The following is a 9,556-nucleotide window of genomic DNA, read 5'->3' as shown; positions in this document are numbered from 1 at the left end:
AAAAAAAAAACAAAACAGCAAGGAAACTTTCCCCCAAAAAGTCCCTGGAAAATTTCTCTAGATGTCACCTTGACCTCAGTGTGAGTCACATGCCCACTTCTAAACCGACACTGACACGGAGAATGGGATCAGCCTACACGGGTTCACAAATTAGGCTTGCCCCTGAGCATGATCCAGGATTGCCGTCCCTGGGTGGGGAGCCACTGTGGAATCTGAGCTCTGCGGCCGGGAATGAGGTACAGTTCCAGGCGGTCCAAACACTGTGGCCGCTATAGGAACACCAGGCAGAATCGGTTTAACCAATTCTCTGGCTGCCCCTGGGCAAAGGGTGGGGGTTCACTGGCTTGTTTGTGGTAGAACATTCAGTTCAGGCACACCCAAATGCCCCGCTTCCCTGGATTGCCTTGAAGCCAAGGTCTGCGGTGTGTGAGATTACTACCCTTTTGTTTTCTTTTCATGTAACTCATTAAGCAGGCTCAGTATCATTCTGCTTAGTGTCTATGTTATTTGTTAATGGAATTTAAAAGCTCCAAATAAATAATTAAGCACACAGACCCTGCGGGTGGTTCCTGGTCTTGTACTCAAGATTTCAAATAATCATTATGCTTTTTTCGTTAGCATGCTCATTTTTTAATTTATTAGGTGGAGCTTTGTTTCTTTTTTGTGTGGCGAGTATAGCTATTTTTATAATACTCTGGTTAGGGGTAAGAACATTGGATTTCTTTCACCCGTTTATTCAGTAAATATGTATTGGGCACTAACTGTTGGAAACACAGCATCACTCAAAATAGCCGATGTCTCCAGTGTTAGGAAGTTTGCACTCTAGTGGGTGCAACAGACAGCTAAAACAACCAAATATACAAAGACATAAGATAATTTCAGAGGGTGACATGTGCTGTAAAGGATCTAGAATGTGGTAATGTGACAGTGGCTGTGTGAGAAGGTAGGGATGCTCCACTAAACAGTTGTTCTGTGAAGGCTTTTCTAAAGGGCCAGCATTTGAGCTAAGACCCAAGTAATGTGTAGAAGCCAGGTTCAAAAGACTTGTTGGGAGAGCATTTAGACACAGGGAACAGTAAATGCAAAGTCCCTGAGGCATAAGCAATGTTGGCATGTCCAAAAGGTAGCCCGGAATGACTGGGGCAGTGAGAGGGCGGAGGATGAGGTGGCAGAGGGGAGCAGAGGCAGGTTCGGGTGAGTTCTTGCAAGCCTTGGTAAGTCATTTGAATTTTATTCTGGGTACAACAGGAATCCATTAGAAGATCTTATGTTTTAAGTAGTAATAGTAAAATGAAGGACAGGTAATTTGACATTCAACACAAGCCTAGAGCCATTTCACCTCAACAGAGAACTTCAGTAACACAACCTTCTATAGGGTTGTATAATGAAAATGAAACCTCACCTTTAAACTCGGACCTTTTTATTGTTTGTTTTGTTACTTCTTCCAGCCTAGAGGTCTTTATACCTCACCTCTCAGAGTGGAAAACTGCCTGTGGTGTAGTGCTCACATCGTTGCTCAGAACCATAATCGGAACTTGTAAAATTTTAGTTTTAGTGCCCAGAAATCGATTGGCAAGGCATTGTTGAGGTCACTTACATTTGGGAGCTCATGGAAGTGACAATGGCCTTTCACTCTGTAGCTTGGGCAACATGAGGTCTTTGTAAAAAAGTCTTACTGTTTACTATGCATGGCAGTTTCCATAATTCTGTCAACTGTTTTTTCAGAATCATTACTACCCATTGTTATGGGAATAATGCTTCTGATTACGATTTAAAGCAACCTTTCCCCAAATGATGGCACAAGACACATCTCAGTGTGTACTTCTTTCTCTACACAATTCGTCAAACGTCCCAGCAATGTCAATGCTGGCAGGTCTGTACAAATGATATTCAAGCAGTAATGACTTCCAAATATTGATATTAAGTGCCTATTTTCTGAGGAAAACTCGTGGTAACTGGCCACGACGTACCATTCACACATGGTTCAGAATTTACATTCTTGCCTCCTTATCTGTCTGTGATCCATATAAGGGCAGCTTCTCATCAGGCGTACCTGAGAGCAAGTGTGTTTTGATACTTCATTTATAGCTTGTTGAAGATAAGCTGTCTCTTAAAATAGGGTTATTTAATAGCATCTTAAGCACATTCCTGAAACTAAAACTAAAAACAAAATAATTCATCAGCTTTAGCCAACTTCCCCTGCTCCAAAACCAACAAAAAAGCACCCCGAGGTATTATTTTTTTAAGTGCTTGCACTTCTGTTCCCAAAAGTGACGCTCTTTGTGTCTCATCAAGAAGAAAGAACTTACCATAGTTCAAAGTATGAACATTGGATGATGTATAGACTCGTTGAATTCCTATGTTTTACACCTGACACGAATATAACATTATGTGTCAACTGTACTAAAAAAAAATAAATTCCAAAAAGTATACCCTCTGAACAGATTGGGTTTGAGTCCCAGGGCCGCCACTTCCTGTGGCACTTTGGATAGGTTACAGAACCTTAGTTTCACTGAACTTTACTTTACTCCTCTGTAAAATGGGGAAAATAATACCTTCTCCTTCATAGGCTGGTCTGAGAATTATCTGGACAGAGAGGAGATGCTAAGTAAATGTTAGCTATTATGCATACAAAAGCAGAGATCACGAGAAAAATGTAAAATTCTGTCATCCTACCCACCAGATAATTATTTATTTTTAATGTTTAATGTCTGATAAACTTGATAAAATTGTTTCAAGATGTGTTTCAGATGACCAGCAAACCCACATGTCTACTGAAAGGATTACTTACACCTAGATGCAAACAAAAACAAGCTTCTTCTCTGGAAAGAACAACAAACATCTTTAGAAAATTCTAGGCTCAGATTCTGTCAACATAATGCCAAGCAGTTGAAAAAGAATCATAGGTAGTTAATTGCCCCTACATCATTCACAAACATGAGCAATTAACTAATGTTCATCACTCCTTTAAAAAAAATTTTTTTAAGCATTTATTTGATTTTTGAGAGACAGAAGAAACAGAGCGGGAGAGGGGGAGGGGCAGGGAGAGACAGAGTCACAGACTCCAAAGCAGGCTCCAAGCTCTGAGCTGTCAGCACAGAGTCCGATGTGGGGCTCAAATTCACAAACCACAAGATCATGACCTGAGCTAAAGTTGGATGTATAACCAACTGAGCCACTCAGGAGCCTCTCGTTACTCCTTTTTTTTTTTAATTTAATGTTTATTTATTAATTAAGAGAGGGAAAGACAGAGCATGAGTGGGGGAAGGGCCGAGAGAGAGAGTGAGACACAGAATCCGAAGCAGGCTGCAGGCTCTGAGCTGTCAGCACAGAGCCCGATGTGGGGTTTGAACTCATGAAATGGAGGTCATTTTGCCTGAGCTGAAGTTGGGCGGTTCACCCACTGAGTCACCCAGGTGCCCCAGTGCTTCTTACTCCTAATAAAAGTATCATTTATCCACATGCTCCAAATGAGGGAGTAGGTAACTGTGTGACTTGAACGTACATATTCATATCACAGTGGAGTTCGAAGGCAGCTGGAAGATCACGTTTCATTTCTCCACTTTACAGATGGAGGAAATGGGCTGTGGAAAGGAAGAGGGACACAACCAAAGCCACAAGTGTCCTCTGCCACCTAACCACACTTCACGTCCCCACAGTTTAGGTTCCCATGTGACATTATAGGGTTAGAGTAGCTCTCTGATAGTTCTTGCAGGTAAAAAGTACCGTGAACGTGTACTCCCTGACCTCTGGCCTGCAAATGGCTGTTCGATGGATTTTTCGGACTCCCCTTTGTCAACCATTTGTTTTCTTTCCGCTGGGCCCTGAGCTACCAGCTTCTTGCCTACAGAGAAGTGCACAGAAACGGCAGGAAGGGAGGCAGCGGCCCCACCAGGGGCCTCGTGGGACCTTCTCGTCAATCCTCAGCAGCTCTTTCCCCAGTGTTCAGGATTGACTCCAGACTTCATCTGGCCTCCTCTGAAACCTTTCCCATATGACTGCCATGTCCTGAGTCCTCATGGGCAGGTGGCTTCTCACGTGGGGGAAGACAATCATAAGTGGAAACGGCTTTCCAGAATTCCAAAGAAAGGCATTAAACAAGGGCCATATCTATCTTGTTTGCCTAACACAGGGCCTGTCACTCAGCAAAAATTTGCTAAACATAATGTTGAGGAAAAATTGCAGTCAGCACTGAGCATGTATGACATTCCAGGCATTGGGCTCATGGTGTCTCAGGCACTTAGTACCCAAAGTCTCACTTCTCAGGAGAGGCAGCATGGCCCAGTGGTAAAGAAATGCCAACCCAGGCTTGCACCCAGCTCTCTAACTCTGAGTGTGGCACTTAATCTGCCTTGCCTCAGTGTCCTCATTTGTAACATTATTGTTGAAGATTCTTCAAGGGCTTTTGTGAGGATTAGATTGGCTAATATAGATATGTGAGTGAGTGTGTGTGTGTAAAGTATTTTACAATACTGCATGGATATAGTTGGCATTCAGTAAATGCTTATTCTCATTATTAGTATTAAGGCTAATTTAATCATTGTATCAACTTTGTAAAGGAGATGTTCTCATACACAAATTTGGGCTACATAAATTGAAATTCAGAGAGCTTAAAGGATTCAGTGATTCCTTCAAAGATATTGTTAGCAATTGGAAGACTTATGATTTAAACATAGAAGGTAAACGCTCAAATAAATTAATGATGGTTGTATGTGGTGGTTCAGAGTGGGCTCTGGAGCCAGGAAGTTGGATTTGAATCTTGGCTCTGTCATTAACAGACATGTGCCCATGAGCAGATTATTCTGAGCCTTGACATCCTAAGAGTAATAGGACCTATATTATAGGGAGGTTGCAAGACTTAAATGAGATATTGCTTGTTAATAATTAGCTCAAGGACCTGTACTCAGTAGGAGCCCAGAAATGTTCTTTCATTTCTTGTTACTCGTGGCAGTGGCTGTAATTAACTCCAGTTACTTTCTTTAAAAGCCCACCTGAATTCCTTAGGGTCGTCCTTGACCCTGCCTTCCTAACTTCCCTCAACACACGGGCTCATCTGCCTGAAGTCCTATGTCACTTTCCTCCTAACTATCGCAGATGACCTCTCGAATTCTTTGGCCTCTCTCTAACCGCATTGCCACTAGCCTACTCTGGATGACATCTTCTCTTCTCTGGATGTGGAAGCAGACTTTTTGGTTTCTCCCATTTTCCTTCCTGTCTTGAGCACCTCCTTCCTGTTGGTCACACTGTACCCACAGTAGTATTTGTAGTGCGCACACGTGTCGCTTGCCTCCCTGAAACTTTCAAAGGGCTTCATTGTTCTTGGGATACTTTCATCCTGTTTCACTGTTTGCCGGCATGTACTCTGTGCTTTGTATTTCCGTTCATGCCATATTCACTCACCTCCAGCCCTACACACACACACTGTCTTCTTTGCCAGAAACAATGCTCACCCTCTCTCCCTGCAAACCCCTCTGCATCGTTCAGACCACAGCTCTGGTGTCCCTTTCCCCAGTCAGCCTCCCCTAACCCCTATCTCTAAGTTTGGTGGACCTTCTAGGAGGTCCACTGTGTTATCTTTACTAGCCCTCGCTAAATGCATTATAATTTCCTTACTCCTTGTTTTCTCTACTAGTTTACAATCTCTATGAAGAAAGGGCCGTATCTAATGTGTCTCCTACAACTACATGTTGTATACTCATCACTGGTGCCCAGCACAGCGCCTGACACTTAGTGATACTTAACAGATATTTACTGAACAAATGCTTGCATGAATGAATTACCACAGCTTTCCAATCAGCAAAGGCCATGAAGATGGGAGACTCTAAGAATATTCATTTTAGTGGCAAGACTGACATTTCTTACTGCTACATTCAAACTCTTGGTCAGTAAACTTGGTTGATGGAATTCCTTTAAATTTATTTATTTCAAAATGGACCTGTCATTTTCCCATGCGCCAGTATCAGTGGCTGCCTGAAGATCCAGGTAAACCAAATGGCAACAACAGTAGATTTGCAAATTTTCAAAAGCACTTTTACAAATATTGTTTCATAGGATTTAGACACCAGATGTGTGGGAGAGTGAGGTCAGGAAAGGAAGATGCGAAGAATTAGAGATAGCACTTAGTTTTCGGACTCCTCATCACATTATTGTTTGCCCACACTCTGTGGCCTTAGGTTCAACTGATGTGGCCACTGCCCTAGCCCTGGTCCCTGAGGCCCTACTGCGTAAAGCAGTGACTCTCCACGTGTGCTTATGAGTACAGGTTTCCCTCTGCAGGAGATACTTAGCAACATCTGGAGATGTTTTTGATTGTCACACCTGAGTTGGGGAGATGCTAGTGGCATGTCGTGGATAGAGCCCAAGGAAGATGCTTAACACCTATAGTGCACGGGTAGCTCCCCTTTCCTCCCCCTTACCCCCCCCCCCCCAACCTTATCAAAGTATCCAGCCAGAAATGTCAGTAGTGTTGACATTGAGAAACCCAGCTGTAAAGCAAAACTCAGAGACTGAAACAGAGAGGAACAGAAGTGTGTAACTCTCTCTAGATGCAGGCACCTGGTGAGTGTCTTGCCTCTTAAAAGGCATGCAGTTTAGTTTTTACTAAGATATTCTGCAGGCCAAGGAGAACTCTTGCTTGGCTCCAGGCTGCGTGTGCCGCGCGGCGCTCCCGGGAGAGCATTTCCGCCGAATTTTCTCCATACCTCGAGAATGACAGGTAGACCACGTTCCCCCTGCTGCCTCCTGAAAGATCTACTATTCTAGCCTCTCAGAATCAAGGGAAAACTTGCGTTGAAGGTGTTTTCTGCAGAAGGCATTAAACCTGATCTCTCAACCCCTTCTGTTATGTTTCTAAACGGTGACCTAAGGATCAGAAAACTAAGATCTTGCCGCCCAGATTCGTTGGGCTGAGTTGCCTTAAAACCCTTGATGTTCTCATCTGCCCAGAAGGAAGCCATGCTGCCTGACGCTTGGGATGAAGGCCAAAACAGGCACCATGACTGCAGAAATCCTTAAAAAGTATGTTGTTAATATCCTAGCATATCGATCGCCTTTCATACTGTCCAGTTTAATTAAAACTCAGAGATGGGCAGGAGGGGAGCAGACAAGGCAATTCCTTCCAAGGAATTAGAAACACATTCTGGGCTGACTTTCAAATGCTTTCGTCTTGCAAAGGCTTTGGGGCCTTATATAGACTGAATGGGCAGTTCCTTATCCAGCTTGGATAAGGGAGGTTGAAGTCTACTATTTCCAGATGAGAGCTAATTCCTGCATAGCCCAAACACTAAAGTCGGAATCTGCTTTCTATGTCCAAAATGTGTTATAGTTCCATTAATTTAGAGTAAATAGAGTGAATTTGAGTTGTGAATAACTACACAGTTATATTTAAAGACATGTAATATTATTATTTTCATGTTCATAAGGTACTGTTAAAAACCATCCTAAAACGTATTATGTAGACTGACTAATAAACAGAAATACTCACTGTTCCCCAAATAATTCTTGAGGTTCCCTACCATCAAACTGTTGTTCTAATTTTTAATTCCTACCAGAATGTTCTTCTCACTCACATCTCCATTGATTCAAATTCTCTATGTGCTTCAATGTATATCTCAGATACTACCGCCTCCAGGAAGTCTTCATGGAACCCAACCCAATGTCCCAATCAGGTGTGAGATTTTCCTGATCAGCTACTCTCTTATGGCCCTTCTGTAGTTTGTAATACAGTCATACTTTTCATTGATTTCTTTCCTGCCCACTCACCTTTACACTCTGTGCCTTACCTACTCCTCCACTCCCATGGTCCTTGGCGCTGTGTCTTGTAAAAAGTAACACTTCAGTGCATATCGAATCTCTGGAGGCATTGATGGGTCAGTGTGTGGATTTGGTTCTAGTTTCCCCACATGATTATGCTAGGCATTAGCAAACCCTTTCTTTCAAATAGGGCAGATGTAACCTTGACCAGCCCTGCTCAAATGCCTACAAATTCCACATAAGTAGACAGAGGGGTGATCTGTCCTACATTAGACACCAGGGAACACAATGTCAAGGTCATGTGGCCCCAAGGGCCAGCAGAGCATTCAGATGGAGTGGGGGTAGGAGTGAGGAGTCTGTACTGGAATCTTAGCTCCTCCACTGGCCTACACTTGGCAAGTTATTTCACATCTCTGTGCAAACTTCCTCATGTATAAATAAATAAAATAATAACATATACTTTATTATACATTTTTCAAGAGACTTAAATGAGATCTCCTGGACCTAGTGTGGTTAGCACAGTGACTGGGCCCACTAAGAACTCACATTTGATGGTCAGTGTTATCACTGTTGTTATCTTTATGAAAATCAAGTCCAGGGTGCCTGGGTGGCTCAATCAGTTAAGCATCTGACTCTTGATTTTGGTTTGGGTCATGATCCCAAGATGGTGGGATCGAGTCCCCTGTTGGGCTCTGTGCTGTGTGGAGCTTGCTTAAGATTTTCTTTCTTCCTCTCTCTCTGTTCCTCCCCACTTAAATCTCTAAAGTGAAAAAAAAAAACCCTGAAAATCAAGTTTTTTGATATTCATATGGCTTAGAATGAAAAATACTGCCTACTTGCTCTGACATCGCTTTATAGATGAGGAGAAGTTGTCTACCTTCTGTCAGGTACTATCCGTGTTAGTATATAAAATTGGGTGAGAAATGTGCTTGGCTTTATTATGCTTTTCACTTTATAGCCTTTTCATTGAGACCCAAAATCTTCTGTTGTCACCAGCGAGGTTCTGTTTCTCCCTTTGCATCTGCGTTAAGTCGAGCCTGTTCCCCAACTTCAAAATCCTCTTTCCTCTAATCCATGCTGCTCATCTCCCACTTGTTGAGGCACTTGCCGGCAGAGCGGTCGGTCCAGACTCCCCACCAACCGTGCGAATCAAGTCTCCGTCGGGCTCTCAGGGAGGCCTGGGGACGCAACAGTGAGCAGCACAGCACAATCTGCGTCCTGCTGAACTCAGAGGAAAGCTGTGGAACTAATAGCAAATAAACTGTTATTTTAAAAGAACTAAATCATTAGCTAATTAAGGTAGAAGACAAAACTGCTCTAAAAGAGAATGTACAGGCTGCCGCCGGGTTGGGTTATTAGAGAACCAAAACCATTTCTTTGTTTAAAAAAATTTTTTTTTAATTTTTATTACATTTATTTATTTTTGAGAGACACAGAGAGAGAGAGAGAGAGAGAGAGAGAGAGAGAGAGAGAGAGACAGTGTGAACAGGGGAGGGACAGAGAGAGAGGGAGACACAGAATCTGAAGCAGGTTCCAGGCTCTGAGCTGTCAGCAGAGTCCAGCGCAGGGCTTGAACCCATGATCCGTGAGATCATGACCTGAGCTGAAGTCAGACGCTTAACTGACTGAGCCACCCAGGCACCCAACCCTTCTTTTTAAAAAATTGAGGTACAATTAACATATAGCATTAGATTCCTTTTGGGTGTATAGTACAACGATTCAGTATTTGTATATGTTTTGAAATGATCACCACAATAAATCTAGTTAATATTCATCACCATACATAGTTACAATATTTTTTTTT

At 42.8% G+C, this 9,556-nt stretch overlaps 1 protein-coding gene across 2 annotated transcripts in view; it reads left to right on the top strand.

Annotated features, from left to right (window-relative positions):
• PPP2R2B (protein phosphatase 2 regulatory subunit Bbeta) overlaps positions 1-9,556 on the top strand; it is a 450,154-nt gene that overhangs the window by 13,266 nt on the left and 427,332 nt on the right. The window lies entirely within an intron of this gene.

This window comes from Suricata suricatta, chromosome 6 (assembly GCF_006229205.1).
Source record: "Suricata suricatta isolate VVHF042 chromosome 6, meerkat_22Aug2017_6uvM2_HiC, whole genome shotgun sequence".
NCBI classification, from domain to species: domain Eukaryota; kingdom Metazoa; phylum Chordata; class Mammalia; order Carnivora; family Herpestidae; genus Suricata; species Suricata suricatta.
This window is presented reverse-complemented; position numbering and strand designations above follow the sequence as displayed.